General features: G+C 40.0%; 1 protein-coding gene across 9 annotated transcripts in view; it reads left to right on the top strand.

Moving 5' to 3' along the window:
* ARHGAP24 (Rho GTPase activating protein 24) overlaps positions 1-17,140 on the top strand; it is a 334,825-nt gene that overhangs the window by 158,284 nt on the left and 159,401 nt on the right. The window contains exon 1 of one of the 9 annotated variants that reach the window (XM_089778100.1): positions 8,976-8,999. The exons of the other annotated variants lie outside the window; for them this stretch is intronic. The gene's annotated coding sequence lies outside the window, so the exon portion shown is untranslated. Of the gene's footprint in view, positions 1-8,975; positions 9,000-17,140 lie in introns of those variants that run through there. 9 annotated transcript variants of the gene reach the window in all.

Raw genomic sequence — 17,140 nt, 5'->3', positions numbered from 1 at the left:
GGACTGTGAGATTCCTTAATGACTCCTAATTCCATCATTTTCTTTACTTCGGCCTTAATCTCTTCTCTCTTGGATGCTGAGACTTGATGGGGTCTCAATGTTATCTTGACTCTGGGGTTCATGTGGATGGGGTGATATACCTCTGTCATCCAGCCCAGTTTTATTGAGAACACATCTCGATTTTGGTTGTAATCTGTTTTGCTATGTATTGGCACGTAGGCGATATTGTGCCTTAATAATGGTGCATAGATCTGATAGCTGCAGCTGTGTAGGGCATCACACTATAGGAGGTCCTGCTGGAGTTGGGCTTTTTAGCACAGGATTGTCAGTAGTTGTTTTAAGTATTGTCATCCTTCTTCTCCCTTTCAGTGTTTCCAAGTGTGCTGGGGTCCCTCTGTATCCCTGTGGGACCATGTATCTGGGGAATTGCAGCTGGGAACTACAACCCTGCTGCCCCAGGACTGAAGTGGAAAATGTCTCTGAGGTCTCTGGAACTTATGGATTCTGTGACTTCCATGAACTCTGTGACATAATTTTAGCCTCAACTATTTGTTGTTCATTATGGTGAAAGCCTGATCAGTTGTGCCTTCTGACATCCCGCAGAGCTACTGGCATCCCAGCTGTTGGGGATGGAGCAGTCTGCTAGTACCTGGGTTCCTTCTAGCAAGAGTACTAGTTTGCCAAGTTGGCAGGTGCTAAGCATCTCATTTCCATAATATTGGTAAGGGCCTCAGCACCAGGAACCAGTCTTTCTTTTGGTTTGTTTACACTAATACTCTGAATTTAAGGTGAGATAGTTAAACTGAATTAAACTCCTTTGTGAACACTCTTATCCAGAATTAGTATCAGAATTCAGTGAATTAAGCTAAACCATATGAAGGACAATTTAATTCTGGACAGGAGTTTTCATACAAGAGTTTAATTCAGCTTGGCTTTTCTGAGTGTCTCCATGAAGACACAACATAGTCTCTTGATACCAGTCTTTTGCATGCTGTGCATCCATGCAAGATGTGATTGATTCCCAGTGCTGAGCATGGGATAATATTGCCAGGGGCAGTTACAGGCTGTGCACCTTCTAGGCATTTGTGTGCAGGTCAGGATATTCTTGTATCTTCTCTCCACATTGCCAAAGGGCTTGCAATATTAAACCCAGAGATTTCAGTCTTTAACTAAAATGAGTTTTCAGTGCATAAGTTGCTATGCTTAACCAGTCACAAAACTTTTAGGGCTTTTCCCCAGTGCAGGGGAAGTATTTTAGATTCATCACATCTTTTCACACACGTTACTGATAATTTTCCCATTACAATTATTTTTAGCTTCTTGCAATAACAACAATAATCAGGCTCACAGCTTTAAAATAAAACTGTAACATTTGATGAAGATCAATATAAAGAATGATTTTTTAAAAAGATTCTCTAAGGAGCTTTTCCAGTGCCTGGTGGTTTATAAAGCTGAATGATTTCTGCGGGTGGAGGATGGATTTGTTGAAGTAAATCATTAGGGAGTAGCCTGCACTTCAGCCCATGCACCGATTGATTATGTGCAACTAAAAGGACAGAATCAGAATCTGCTTTTTAAAGGCTTCTTTCCAAGACAATTATGGAAAATATGACAGAGACCCTTAAATTAGTGTGCTGTGTGCCAGAGGGAAAGGAAACTACCCAGGGAGGGAGGGTGATCTTTTCAGCTTGCCAACTATAGTGCTATGACTACTGCATCTGTGGGGAAGACACCATCTGCTACCATTTGGCATGGCTTAGCTACAAGAGCACATAGTATGTTATTGTCCTCGACCTTGGCTGGGAGAAACTGGCACTGAGCCCACAAGTCTGCTCGCTTCTAGAAGAGATAATAGAGGCAGGAACATTGTGTTAAAATATCGACAGTGTCTGTCCATCTTTTCATCCTGCAGCATAGTGTCTGCTGGAGAGGGAGGAGTGAATCCAAGACATTGAATTTCTGTCACCTGCTGCTAAAGAACAAATTGTGTTGAGAGAATGGATTTAACTTACAGGTTTCTCAGGCAAAGGATTCCAAAATTGTGATCAATCATATGCTTTTCAAGGACAACACCACATTAAGCTGGTATAAGCGTAAGACTAATAATGAGGTTTATACAGATTGATGAGAGAATGATTTGACCCTGAATCTTAATGGACTTAAGGGGACATACAAAAGCAAGCTTAGATGGACAAAAGAGAAATTCAGAGTCTGATTTTTTTCAGACATGCTGAGGACCTGCTGCTCTCATTGATTGTTTGAATTGTGGTTGATCAGCATGTCTGACCATCAAGCCCTCATCTCCTAAAGAGGCAGAAGAAAAGGAGATGAGGTTGTGAAGTGGATGAGAAGGGATCCTTTACTAAAAGCACCAGGTAAATTTTCTCAGGAGATAAAAATGAGCACAGGCATGTGAATGGAATAGTAAGAAGCATTGTTGAATAAGGAAGGCAGAGATGCTTTTAGCACTGGTGAAGGTGATGTAGAATAAAACCAAGGAGGGAAAATGATTACTACTGAAACTGAGTAAAAAGAACTGAATAAAGAGGAAAACATACAAAAATGAATGTCAGAAATATAACCTGGGTTTTTAAGCCTCATCTCACTTACCTCAGTGTACATCAGGGTCATAACTTCCACTGAAGGTAAAGGAGTCTGTAATGGGGATCACAACTCACTGCTGTGGCGCCTCCTTCTGGTCACTCCTGGATTTAGTTCAGTCATCAGCAGGGTGCCTCCGTCTGATGGGTGTCTCACTCATCACTGTGTGCTCCTCCCACAATCTTGCCCTGGACCTGTGTCGCACCCAGACCACAGCGTCCTCTTTGAGAGGCTGCCCTTTAGTAGTGCCCACCACAGTGGTGTCTCACCCCCTTCCAGGGGGATCATAAGAACATAAGAACGTCCATACAGGGTTAGACCAAAGGTCCATCCAGCCCAGTACCCTGTCTCCCAACAGTGGCCAATGCCAGGTGCCCCAGAGGGAGTCAATCAAACAGGCAATGATCAAGCAATCTCCCTCCTGCCATCCATCTCCACGCTCTGACAAGCAGAGGCTGGGGACACCATTCCTTACCCATACTGGCTAATAGCCATTTATGGACCTAACCTCCATGAATTTATCTAGTTCTCTTTTAAACCCTGTTATAGTCCTAGCCTTCACAACCTCCTCCGGCAAGGAGTTCCACAGATTGACTATGCACTGTGCGAAGAACTTCCTTTTATTTGTTTTAAACCTGCTGCCATTAGTTTCATTTGGTGGTCCCTAGTTCTTATATTATGGGAACAAGTAAATAACTTTTCCGTATTCACTTTCTCCACACCACTCATGATTTTATATACCTCGATCATATCCCCCTTAGTCTCCTCTTTTCCAAGCTGAAAAGTCCCAGTCTCTTTAATCTCTCCTCATATGGGACCTGTTCCAAACCCCTAATCATTTTAGTTGCCCTTCGCTGAACCTTTTCTAATGCCAGTATATCTTTTTTGAGATGAGGACACCACATCTGTATGCAGTAATCCAGATTTGGGTTTACCATGGATTTATATAAGGGCAATAAGATATTCTCCGTCTTATTCTCTATCCCTTTTTTAATGATTCCTAACATCCTATTTGCTTTTTTGACTGCCGCTGCACACTGCGTAGACGTCTTCAGAGAACTAGCCACGATGACTCCAAAATCTCTTTCCTGATTAGTTGTAGCTAAATTAGCCTCCATCATATTATATGTATAGTTGTGGTTATTTTTCCCAATGTGCATTACTTTACATTTATCTACATTAAATTTAATTTGCCATTTTGCTGCCCAGTCACTTAGTTTGGTGAGATCTTTTTGAAGTTCTTTACAGCCTGCTTTGGTCTTAACTACCTTGAGCAGTTTAGTATTGTCTGCAAACTTTGCCACCTCACTGTTTACCCCTTTCTCCAGATCATTTATGGATATGTTGAATAGGACTGGTCCTAGGACTGACTCTTGGGGAACACCACTAGTTACCCCTCTCCATTCTGAAAATTTACCATTTTTTCCTACCCTTTGTTTCTTCTCTTTTAACTAGTTCTCAGTCCATGAAAGGATCTTTCCTCTTATCCCATGACAACTTAATTTATGTAAGAGCCTTTGGTAAGGGACCTTGTCAAAGGCTTTCTGGAAATCTAAGTACACTATATCTACTGGATCCCCTTTGTCCACATGTTTTTTGACCCCTTCAAAGAACTCTAATAAATTAGTAAGACATGATTTCCCTTTAGAGAAACTATGTTGACTTTTTCCTAACAAATTATGTTCTTCTATGTGTCTGACAATTTTATTCTTTACTATTGTTTCAACTAATTTGCCCAGTACTTACCGGTCTGTAATTGGCGGGATCGCCTCTAGAGCCCTTTTTAAATATTGGTGTTACATTAGCTATCTTCCAGTCGTTGGGTACAGAAGCTGATTTAAAGGATAGATTACAAACCATAGTTAATAGTTCCGCAATTTCACATTTGATTTCTTTCAGAACTCTTGGGTGAATGCCATCTGGTCCTGGTGACTTGTTACTGTTAAGTTTATCAATTAATTCCAAAACCTCCTCTAATGACACCTCAGTCTCACCTGTCACTGCAGATAACTATATACATGTAGGTTCTACTTGTGCTGTTTTGGATAATGCAGAGGCATTCTGGTTTTGAGAAGTGATGTGTGTTTGAAACCATCATTACCTCAGCTGCTCCCAGTTAATTTGTCAATCTGTTTACTGGACATCTATTTCCCTGTTGGGCGTATATTGCCAGATAAGCTGAAAGAAGCAATGTGTTAATAGTGCTCAGATGTCCTAACTCTCCCACTTCTTCCTTTGCTGTGCTTGATTTATCTGGTTGTAGAAAATAGCATGGATCAGGGAGTTTAAAGAGTTACGATATGCAGCAGTTTAGATAACTGTCGTTTCAGGCTTCATTTCCTTGAAATAATGAGTATAATGTCCAGATATTGGTATGTGTTTACAAAGGGTGTGACTAAATTAAGTACAGGCAGTCCCCGGGTTACATGGATCCGACTTACATCGGATCCCTACTTACAAACGGGGTGAGGCAACCCCGCACTAGCTGCTTCCTCCCAGCAGACCAGGGAGACGCGAAGCTAGCGCGCCCCCCCCTCCCCCCCCTCAGCAGACCAGAGAGACGCGGAGCGGCTTTTCTCAGCAGACACCTCAGCTGGAGAATAAAGGACTGAGGGAAGTGAGGTGTGGGAGAATAAAACTGAGCTCTGGAGAAATGTTTGGCTAGAGTTTCCCCTACAATATGTACCAGTTCCGACTTACATACAAATTCAATTTAAGAACAAACCTACAGTCCCTATCTTGTACGTAACCCGGGGACTGCCTGTATTGCATAAATAATATAAAAGCAGAGTCTAAATTTTCAACTGTTCTTAAGGTACAGAAGTGATCTCGTGTGGTACCTATTATATTGTGTATGATTAACACAATGTAAGCATTTTTCTTTGGTTTCTTTCTGACAGATGCAATATTTTATAAATAAAATTCAATGTTTTGATTACACTTGTTTATTCAGATGCTTTTAATACACATGCACTAAGACTGTTGCATTATTAAAATAACAATTATCGAAAATCATTATTACAGTGGAGTCATTACTACATTATAAAATTAGTTACCTATCTAGTTATAATGAAATGGCTGAAATCATGCTTCACACACTTCCCTAGCACTCAGGGCTACTGTCATATTGGGAGAGAGGAAAAGACAGCAGAGTAGTGAAGGAAACAGGTGGTCTGGATGGATTGAAGAGCACTGTGATACTGGCCCTGAATGCTGATGTTGTGGTTGGTGTTTTGAACATGCACAGTATATTTTCACTCCAGTATTTTTTTTCTCCCTACTTGTATCTAGAGACAATTCGTGAAAATTCAAGAGAATTGTACCCCAGGAGACTATAAATCTATTTATTGTGGCTTCACATTACCTTCCATGTTTACAATACCCAAACAAATGTATTTAAAATACAATAATTCCTGTGTTGAAAAGGAATGTATATGTAGGAGCTTCTGTTAAAAGGTTAGACGTTAAAAACCATTAAGATCATTCCCTAAAGGCTCTTGTCCTTATGGTATATGCAAAACATCTTTTAAAACCACACGTCTCCAGAGAAGAGAATTCCTTTGCATGTGTGTGGGAGTGGGGGTGGGGGGGGGGGGTTGGGATTGTTAGTAATTTTCCACTTTAAAGTGTTTTTAGTCTTGTGAATCTGCCATGTATTTCAGTGATAAAATCAAAATTCAAAGATATTTGGTAGTAACTTTCAACTCTAGAGATGGGGTAACTTAGGTGTGTGTTCACTAAGTTGTGTGATTATTTGTTTGGCCTTAAGCACCATTATGGTTGCAGCATTTTTAAACATTATTTCTTTTAACTTCTTACTTTGCCTATATCCTGAACAGCTCCAATTTAATATCAGCAAATTATTTAAAAATCAATAGATTGAAAACTCTTTTGTGGAAGTGATATGAATGTTTAATTGTTAAATTATCTTTCTCAAATAAGATTTTACAAGAGAAATTTCAATATTTAAATGCCATTTAACTGTTAACACTATGCTTAAAGAGATTTAACTATTATGTAAGAAGATATTATTTGTCTCACACTAGTAACACTTTGATCATTACTTAGTAAACCTGAGCAGAGATCCTGGCTCCTCCACTAAGTCAGGAGGAGTTAGGCAAGTCATACATGTGCCCTGTGCCTCAAATTACTTGACCATTAGAAAAGTGATAATACTTTTTAAAAGTGCACTGAGCTTTTTTTGCTCCATAGGGCAAATTCTAAATTTCAATGCACTCGTTACCATAATTATTCAATTTATTATTAATATCTTGCAATTAGTGTCAACATCTAAAACATTCAATTAATACATTTTGAACACTTTGTTAACTAAAGGGTATCAGGCCAAATTCAGCCATGGTGTAATTGGTAAAAAACACCTTTGAAGTAACGGGAGAACCATACTCTTAAACAGAACTGAACCTGGCCCATGATATTCTTAGAGGGGATGAAGATGGGTAAACAGTAAATAATACAGTTTAGTCCTTCACTTTTCTCCCTCACTTCAAAGCAAAACTTCTGAGTTTTGCACAGCTCGAAAGGTCAGGAAAAATCTGTTTCTCTTTCATAGGTTCAGTGTTTATCTCCATTCCATTATATTAAGTGATGGGGATACTGTGCTCTGTGTGGGTTGTATGGCAGCTCTTTTAGTGGAGATTCCTATTCATTTAAATATTATAATCGCCAATCATGAGAGAACATACTTTTCTAGACTTTCTTAAAGAAATTTCAACAAAAGATGGACTTTTCCACTTTCAAAAAGAGAGACTGCTGATCTCTCTGTCCCCCACAAATGCTTTCTTCTTCAGCAAACTGAAGAACAGCATCTTCTATATCAGTGATGGGGAACTTAAGGCCCGAGGACTAGATGTAGCCCCCGGCTTACCTGCATCCAGCCCCCTGAGGCTGGGGTTCCCCTCCAGCAATGAGGAGCCTGCATTGGCTCTTCATCCCCTCCCATGCCCCCGTAAGGCTAGAGCACACAAAATCTACTAGCCTGGGCCTGCCTAGGCTCTGGTGTGCAAGGGGTATGTGGGGAGTGTCTTTCTCCTTCTCAGTCAGAGGCCACCTCATTGGGGTTTTTTGTTTTTTTGCCTTTCACTTGTGTGCAGCCCCCAATTGATTTTCCTGTGGATTAGCAGTCCTAACCCAAAGAAGGTTCTCCACCCCTGTTCTAAACTGGCAGGCTTGTATTTCCTGAAGTTTACCATTCTCAGACGTGTGCTTAATGACACTGGTGTTCTCTTGGTAAGCATGCTGAGACTAATCTATATATAGAAAAAGATCAGCTTCCAAAAATCTTCTTCTCAATCCCCTACTCCAGAGAGTGACCAGATAATATAAACAGCTTGTAAGCAGATAAAGCTTTGTCCCTAATATGGTGCCAAGCTATTATCTCAAAGCTTTGTCGCTGCTGCTGCTTCCAATTTATCGTTGTTTTTGTGTCACATAGCACTACAGCATCCTAATGGTATTAAGCCTTTGGGTCTCCTTATTATCGCCCTTATCTATTCCAGTTTTCTTACTGTACCACTAGGGGAAGGGATTACAACACTTATTTTTGACCAGCTGTTATCTCCTCATTCCTGCTCTGGCTTCCTTAATGTCAGGAGTATTTTTGTCCTCCAAGGTACCCAAAAGTCTGTTATTGCCTCACCTTCCAATTTCTTTTGTAATGTTCATAAGAATACTGATTTGCTTTTGCCAAATTGCCTGATCTCATTGGCCAAGTGTGAACACCAGGGAGCTGCACAAAATTTAATGAGAGAGCGGAAATGGAATTCTACTTCTGAGACTTTTACAGAGTTCCGTGTGAAATTGAGAACTACCATGCCTGTGTGAAAAGAGAATTTTTACTCTCCCATTTCAGTACCTACAACCAAGACTGTTTTACTGCACAGTTGTTTTATACAATTCCAAGTGCAGCAGATAAGTTGTTGCTATCTTCAACAAATCTCTTGGTTTTTCAGGGCCCCTTTGACTTAGAAGTGTGATACAAAAACAAATGATAACATTGAGGTCTCCCTTAAACTGTTTGTGATGTAGTTTGCTAAGAAAATAGCAAACTACATGGCAGTTGAAAATTGCTCTCAGTGATTAGTGCCACTAATGAAACCCTATGTGGATGAGGCTGGTCAGAGTGATATGGCACCATATGATGATTCTGTAACCTTTCAAAATGCCCATCCCTCTCTGTCATCACCCTACTAATGTGCTTCTTCAACAGACTCTCACTCCTGCCTGTTCCAGTGAGTGTTCATTGCTGCTGGGAATGCATTGTGTCAGCTATTCTGTTAAGCTTTTCATCATGTGATCAAAATAGGCTTTAGCCAATGTACTTGATGTTCATGTAAGCAAATGACAGAGCTAGTGAAATGGCATAACATGCAGGTGCTATGGTGAGTAGATAGCCTCATATTAAGACATATCTGTATGGATTTATTTTTAATCTGTGTCTGAAAGTTCATAATTTGTGGGCTGCTATTATAGCAACTCTGGCAAAAGTGTCTACAAACTTAGTTTTGCACTGATGGTTTTTATCCTCCCAGAAGATAATTTCAGATATAGTATCATTGGCTCAGTTTTCCTGCCTGGTCTGAGCAGTGTGTTGTTGAGAGAGTTTAGAAGAGAGGTTAGATTATTGTTGGTATTTTTTTTCAATTGCAATTTGTATGTTTATCTGGGCAGGCAGGCGTTGACTGTTGAGAGAAATAGTATATCTAATGATCTTTTTATAAATGCGATTGTTTTATTTTTATTTGCATAGCTATTGGTCAGATCTACATAATTGATTCAAAATTCCACATGATCGGTTGCCATGATAGTTTTATCAGAAGGCACATTTTGTTCTCTTTCCTATGCTCTATTAAGTAGATATGTATTTTACTATGTATACATATACACATATCTGTATATTAAATTTTGGTATGCACTTATCCCATTTTATTTAACCTGTCTGATTTAGATTCAAATACTTTCATCAAAATGTAGCTAGCAGTTTTAGAACATTTATAGATTCTAAGCCAATTTTTATTCTCAGACCTAGAGTTTTCACTGAGTTCATTTCATTTCATTCCAAACTGAGTGCAGAATTTGCCTTTTTTGCTGTAACTTCTTATAAACTCATCCAGAAAAACAATTTGTTTCACAGCAAAACGGTCTACTAAATCCATCCACCATATCTTGGGAAAAAAGTACACGCCTTGACTTTCAAGTAAATAAATTCCTTTTTAATTTTTTCAAAAGTTCCTAGCTTTGGTTTGGGCATTTTGATTACTTTACATGGAGAAATTAAAGATGAGCATTTAAGTTCTTTCTAGGAAACCAGCAGTGTAGCCCCAGAAAAGGACTTGGTTCACTGAGTTTTGATTATCAAAATGTAAATTCTGCTGAAACAATGGACTATGCTGAGAAGTATTTTAAAGGTGTTCTCTGTCCTGATCACTTGATTATTCTGCAGTGTAGATTGTGATCAGAGACCCATTGCCCAGCTCACATGATATCATGGGACATTCTTTATAGGCACTGATCAGCATAAAGGAAGACTGGAACAAGTGGCTGGTATAAACAGATCCAGTGTGAGCAGGAGACAATCCTGCCAATGAAAACTTGAAGGTTCATTTGTGGGGTGTTTGATTTCTTTAAGCAAGAGGTTGCACATAAATGATTCATCTGATACCATATTAAAAACAATTTTAAAAGTTCTATATCTGTAATAGCAAATATTTTAATCTTCCTGTAGGGCGTATAAATTCATTCAAGATGTGGTGCATGCATTTAATAAACTTTTTTCGTAGGTAGGGAAAGCTGGAAAATGATGAGTGCTCTTGTCTCCTGAAAAGGTTGATGGTATCAAAGGAAAACGTTGAACTAAAATTTTCTTTAGATTTCCCTATGTGTAACACTGTGCTATTTTGTTGCTTGAGAGTCTAGATTGCATTGACATTCAGGCTGATTTTGGAGTATGACAATTCCTTCATGCATGCTTGCACTCTTCCTATTATAGGGAAGCCTTCACTATTAAGTCTGTTCTAACTATATTGCAGTACAGTAATCATGCCAGGAACTGAGCTTGATTTTGTTACCAATTTCTGTTTGTGTTTGCACTAGTGAAATGAAGAGAAGATAAAAGGAGGTTCTTTTGAGTTGGCAGAAAAATTAAAATGATCTTTCCAAACTGAACAGATACAAAAAGAATTCACACAGACCCTGTTCCACAGTTCTTTGTCTGTCTTATTGATCGGATGGAAGGCATTTGGAAACTATCCATCACAGTCTGTAAAGAGCGCTATGCAAATCCATGGATATCTGCGGATATCCACACATGGAGATGTGGATACTGCCAGACCAGTTCTGTGGATTGTCAATGGATGTGGATCCAAATTTTATATCTAAAGCTCCACAAATCTGCAGATAGCCGCAGATCATTTTTCCGAATAGCAGATCGGATGCAGATACTAATTTTGTGTCCATACAGGGTTCTGTCAATACAAGACACCCAATCTGTTTTCAGAGATGCACATTCTGGGTCCATCCTCAGCTGATGTAGATTGGACATAGTTGAGCATCTGGCCTCAAAACTTCAGTTTACTTCGAAAAGTATAGTAAAATTAGGGTACAGAAGTGAGACAGTCCTGCCCTCTATATGGACCTAATCCAACATTTATGCTGGATAGGGCCTTTTAAGGAGAGACCTTAAGAGAACAAACATTAAAAACACGATGAGCTTTTTGATGGTTGCGTTGCTGGTGTCTCTTTTTCTAAACATTAACCTGATGGTGTAGGCAGCTGCTGATGCCTACCTGAGGGTCCACTTATCACATCGTGGAGTCCTGTGGCACCTTATTTGGGTATAAGCCTTTGTGGGTAAAACCCACTTCATCAAATGCAACTTTTGTTTTCTTCCAGATACAGACTAACCTGGCTACCTCTCTGGTACTTATCATGTGTCGCTATTTTTCTCTTACAGCCAAATAAATCTCTTTATAAACCCCCTATCTACCACCATCATCAGAAAAAAATCCCCCAAACCTAAAACCTTATAAGCAAAGTAAGTAGTCTTTTCAATTTCAATTTAAATAAAAAAGCCCCAACAACTTTTAAATAAAAAATGGCCAATCTAGGTAAGTGAAAAGTTGTGTATGAATATAGTTTTAGAATTGCATTTTCTTGTGCTGCTGACTTCCCCCTAATTTAGGATGTATAAAACTACTTTCCAGGTAACCATCAATACCCCAAAATGTTGTAATATTTTCCACGCTGCCTTTTAATCAAAACAAGTAACTTAGTAAGGGTATGTCTACACTCTGTTCCTCTTTCAAGAGAGGAATGCAAATGCAGATGAATGAAATTGCAAATGAAGCGCGGATTTGGATTTCCCATGCTTCATTTACATAATCGCATCCGGGCGCTATTTTGAAATACTCTGTTTCGAAAAAAGAAACTCTGTCTAGATGCAGTTATTTTGAAAGAAAACTCTTCTTTCAAAATTACCCTTAAACCTCATTTTATAAGGAGTAAGGGTAATTTCAAAAGAAGGGTTTTCTTTCAAAATAACCATGTCTAGACAGTGTTTCTTTTTTCGAAACAGGGTATTTCGAAATAGCGCCCAGATGTGACTACGCAAATGAAGCACAAGAAATTCAAATCTGCACTTCATTTGCAATTTCGTTTGTCTGCATTTGCATTCATCTCTCAAAAGAGAAATGCAGTGTAGACATACCCTAATATAGTGACAATATTTTGAATCTGTCATATATGAAGGCTGCTTTTCAGCTGTAACATTAGTCCCAGAAAAACAGAACATACTGTAATCATGTACTGTGAAAAACAACGTGTAAGTTGAATGCTTTTTAAAAATCATGTTCCAAATAGGCAATGGAGGTATGAGGGGGTAGAGTCTTAACATGAAAAGTCCCAATAAAATTTAGGGCTGCTCCTATGACCCAGGTCAGGGGTTCCTAAACTGGGGTACGCGTACCCCCAGGGGGCACGAGAAGCTTGTCAGGGGGGTATGAAGAATATTTGGTAAATAACTAGATTATCCTAATTGAAATATTCCAAAAGTAGTCGTGTTAGTGAAAAAAGTTGTGGATTCTAGAGTCTAGAATTTACTTCCTTTCCTATTGAATAGGGGGTACGGGAAGGTTTACTAAAAGCCAAGAGGGTACAGGGACCGAAAAAGGTTGGGAACCCCTGACCTAGGATTAGGAGGAAATTAATTCTCATGAGCAGAAAGAGTCTCAGTCATGGACAGAGGTTAGTCTTTGCTCTAGAGCAACTTGTGATGTGCAGACCCCTTGTCCAAGATTTCCAAAGGGGTCTGCACCACTATTCAAAAACTTTAGGGGTCTGAAAATAAAGTGTTGAAACCCACTATTCTAGGGAATTTACCACTGGCTGATGCACAGAAGAGTCAAAAACAGTACATGGTATATAAATTAGTTTAAGACTCTAACAGTAAATTAGAAAAAATAGTCAGTTTCTGTTAAGGTGAAAATTTGTTTGTAAGCATTTAGTATGCCTTAAAAGCAACTAAATTCAACTGAACTTGATATATTATACACCTGTGGGCAGCTGTGCCTGGGCATAGTCTCCTTATGCTATAGTAAAATAGTGGTAGCATGAATTTAATAAAAACCATTTAAGCTGAATTTTCAAATATCTCATCCCCCTCCTGGCTTCACTGCAAAAAATAACTGATCTTCCTACAATGACCTGCATTACATCCCTAGGAACAGTTACCTTCCCCCCAACTCTGGCAGTCTGACAGAAACTGGAAAAGGAGTTTTAAAGTTATGGTGTTTTTAAAATGCACCTGAAAATGTTTTCTCTCTCCCCCCCTCCAACTGGCCCTTGACTTCTGCATCTTAACCCAAAGCTGTGTACCTAAAGCATTGCTTTCTCTGGGCATCTTTGCTCTGCTGTCTTGCCACCCAACAAGTTACCTTCTTTATTGGCTCTCTCTCAAATGCAGATCTAGTTGTTCTATTTCCTTGTGTTCCCTGTAACATGGAATCTGAACATCTACTTTGTTAAACCATTTAATTTATAACAATGCACACACCAAACCAAGGGAGCAAGGTGTGTGTAGTGAAGGCTACTGTCTGGTACAAAGGATATTCCATGCTGTAATTGTACAGTAGTTCTCGCTATGAATTTCTGCAGTTACTAGTATTTAATAAGCTATAGGCAACCCTGGAGATATTGTCAGTTCATAGCTCTGTCCCATGTTACAACAGCTATTCTGCTAAACAGCTCCAGACTGAAAGAAAGGCCTTTGACAAAGATCTAGGTTTGTAACCCTCTGATCAACATCAACACATCTTAATTTTGGATCTGGCAGTAGCCTGTCTGCTTCAGTGAGTCTTGGCATGATGCAGGCTATTAAACCAAGCTGTGAATGCCTGCAGGGGTCAGATCAGATGTTGTCTACAACCTTTTCAAAGGATAAACGATAACCCCTGAAAGTCTTTCACTTGATTGAAAAAGACTATAGTCTTAAACACTAAAACCCTTGTTCTGGTTCACTGATCTACTTAGTTTTTGGTGCTGCTGAAAGGTTGGAATTGGTGTTTTATGTATAAGTATGGTAATGATTCCATGCATTTCCATCATTATTTGTATCATGAAAATATAAATGTCTTACTAAGATATAGGGCCAAGTTTTCAGGGTGCTCAGCAGTCACAACTGAATGCTGATATTTTTAAAGAGCTCTGTTCCTGGGTACACATTAGAATGAACTGGTCTTATTACAAGAACTATTGGGGGGTAAGCACTTTAGAAAATCTGACCACTTTGTTTAGGTGATGAAATGGAAGCTGCAGAGTGCTGAGCATGCTTGAAAATCTGACACAGATTTGTCTGCATACACCTGGAAAGCTGCTCTGTGTGTGTGTGTGTGTGTGTGTGTGTGTGTGTGTGTGTGTGTGTGTGTTTCTCTTTCCATGCCCTTCATTCTGCTCTAAAGTTATTTGAACACTACACAATATCTTTCTGCTAGGATTATCAAACAAGCCAGTGTTGCATGAAGCACAGTTGGAGGAAGACAATGCTAGATTGTAACCCTAATTAAACTAATTATGACTTTGTAGGGACTGCTTGCACTGTGTTCTGATATCTGAGGTTCTGATATCACAATTAAAAATGAAATTCTAGAAAATATGATGGAGACTATTGTCCAGAGCCCAGTGCAGAGGATTGAATTCATAGGGGCAACATTAGACTCAATACGAGGGAAGGCCCTGTTTCCAGAGTCAAGGGCCCACAGCATTTGGGACTTTGTAGACTCCCTCATGCGATATCCAATTACTACCACAAGGACTTGCCTCAGGCTTATAGGCTTATAGGCCACATGTTATGTTATGTGATCAGATATGCACATCTACACCTAAAACCCCTTCAGGGGTGGCTCGCTTTGGTGTATTTACCCACATGTCAAAACCTGGACATGGTAGTATCCATTCCCCAGAATGTGATAGAATCCCTCAGGTGGTGGATGGACCCTTGCAATCTGTCGGAGGGAGTGCAGTTCACCCCTCTGACCCCCACTATGACTCCTGTAACAGACGCATTGGACATGGGATGGGGAGTCCACCTGGTCAACCTCAGGATGCAAGGACTCTGGTTATCCATGGACAAGAGTCTTCACATCAGTGTGAAGGAACTGAGAGCGGTCAGATTGGCATACCAGGTGTTTCGGGCCTGAATGCAGGGCCAGGGCATATCGGAGTGTACGGACAATACAATCACTATGTTTTATATAAAGAAACAAGGGGGTGCGAGGTCATCTCACCTATGCAACAAGGTGCAGAGGCTATGGCACTACTGCGTGAAACACAGAATTCACCTCAAAGCCCGGTATCTCTCAGGACTACAAAACACTTTTGCAGAAGCCCTCAGAAGGACCTTCATGGTCCACTAGTAGTTGATCAGTGAAGACATGATAAAATCAATCTTCTGCAGGTGCGGGACTGCCAGTCTACACCTGTTTGCCACCCAGAAAACAAAAAATGCCTAGCCTTTTGTTTGTTCCAGAATCACTATCAGGGTTCCATAGGAGACCTCCCCTGTGGGTAGGTACCTCTGCTCTATTCATTCCTCCCAATTCCCCTGGTACAACAGGTCCTTGTGAAATCCCAGAGGGACAGGGCCTGACTAATTATGTTTCCTCTTTTTGTGCTGCCAAAATCAAAGAAAATTTTGAAATGAATTATTCCATCACTCCTTTGCGCTGTTGAGAGGGGCACACAACACTTCCCTCACCTACTTTGCCTGTTGGTGAATGTACAGTGTTCTGTCTTCACAATGTATTTACAATAGGATAGCAAATGCATGTTAGTTACTCTGTGGTAAAAACACAAATGTTCACAGCACTGGGGAACAGCACACATCTGAACAAGTACACATGGCCTCATTGTTAGCGCACAAGACAAAACTCACTCCACTCATAGATGGAAAATCTTCGAGGGAACTCTAGCAAAAAGCTTCAGCACATCTACATTTAAGCACTTGAGTAATCATGAAATCACTGGAATTACTCAGATGCTTCATTTTAAGCATGTGTTTCGTTGCTTTGCTACAACAGAGCTCAACTCTCTCTGTGGTTCCTCATCTCTCCTATATCAGATGGTTAGCTCATGGATCCATGTTTAAATAAAAAGAGCAGAATGGCCAGCTAAAGACATTCATTCAGACACAATTCACCTCAGAAGTTTAGAGGAAAAAATGTTGCATGTGCACAGCCTTGGTTTTGTTGAGGACTGAGACAGGATCTAGAACCATAGGAGGTCATATATTAGTCATTGGTTGGATTATACAAAGGATGCTTCGTAATACAACTGTGATTGCTGGACAAAAGGTTATCAATGTAATTTAAATTTGCATGAACCATTTATCAGTTATTCATAGATTCATAGACTTTAAGGTCAGAAGGGACCATTATAATCATCTAGTCTGACCCCCTGCACAGTGCAGGCCACAGAATCTCAACCACCCCTCTTAGAATAATCCTCTCACCTATATCAAATATATTGAAGCATTCAAATACTTTGAAGGACCCAACATGCAGAGAGTCCTTCAGCTGTGATCTGTGCCCAATGCTACAGAGGAAGGCGAAAAACCTCCAGGGCCTCTGCCAATCTACCCTGGAGGAAAATTCCTTCCCGACCCCAAATATGGCAATCAGCTAAACCCTGAGCATGTGGGCAAGACTCACCAGCCAGACACCCAGAAAGTTCCCTATAGCAACTCCTATCATCCCTCCATTGACCTATTTCCAACTGATAATGAATGGTCAATTAGTTACCAAGATCATGTTATTTCATCCAACCATCCCCTTATCATAGAATCATAGAACTGGAAGAGACCCCAGAAGGTCGTCAAGTCCAGCCCCCCGCTCTAGGCAGGACCAATCCCATCTAAATCAACCCGGCCAGGGCTTTGTCAAGCCGAGACTTAAATACCTCTAGGGATGGAGACTCCACTACTTCCCTAGGTAACCATTCCAATGCTTCACTACCCTTCTAGTAAAATAGTTTT

The sequence above is a fragment of the Pelodiscus sinensis genome, chromosome 4 (assembly GCF_052426305.1).
Source record: "Pelodiscus sinensis isolate ZL-2025 chromosome 4, ASM5242630v1, whole genome shotgun sequence".
Lineage (NCBI taxonomy): Eukaryota > Metazoa > Chordata > Testudines > Trionychidae > Pelodiscus > Pelodiscus sinensis.
The sequence above is the reverse complement of the archived record's forward strand: the minus strand, read 5'-3'. Positions and strand labels throughout refer to the sequence as shown.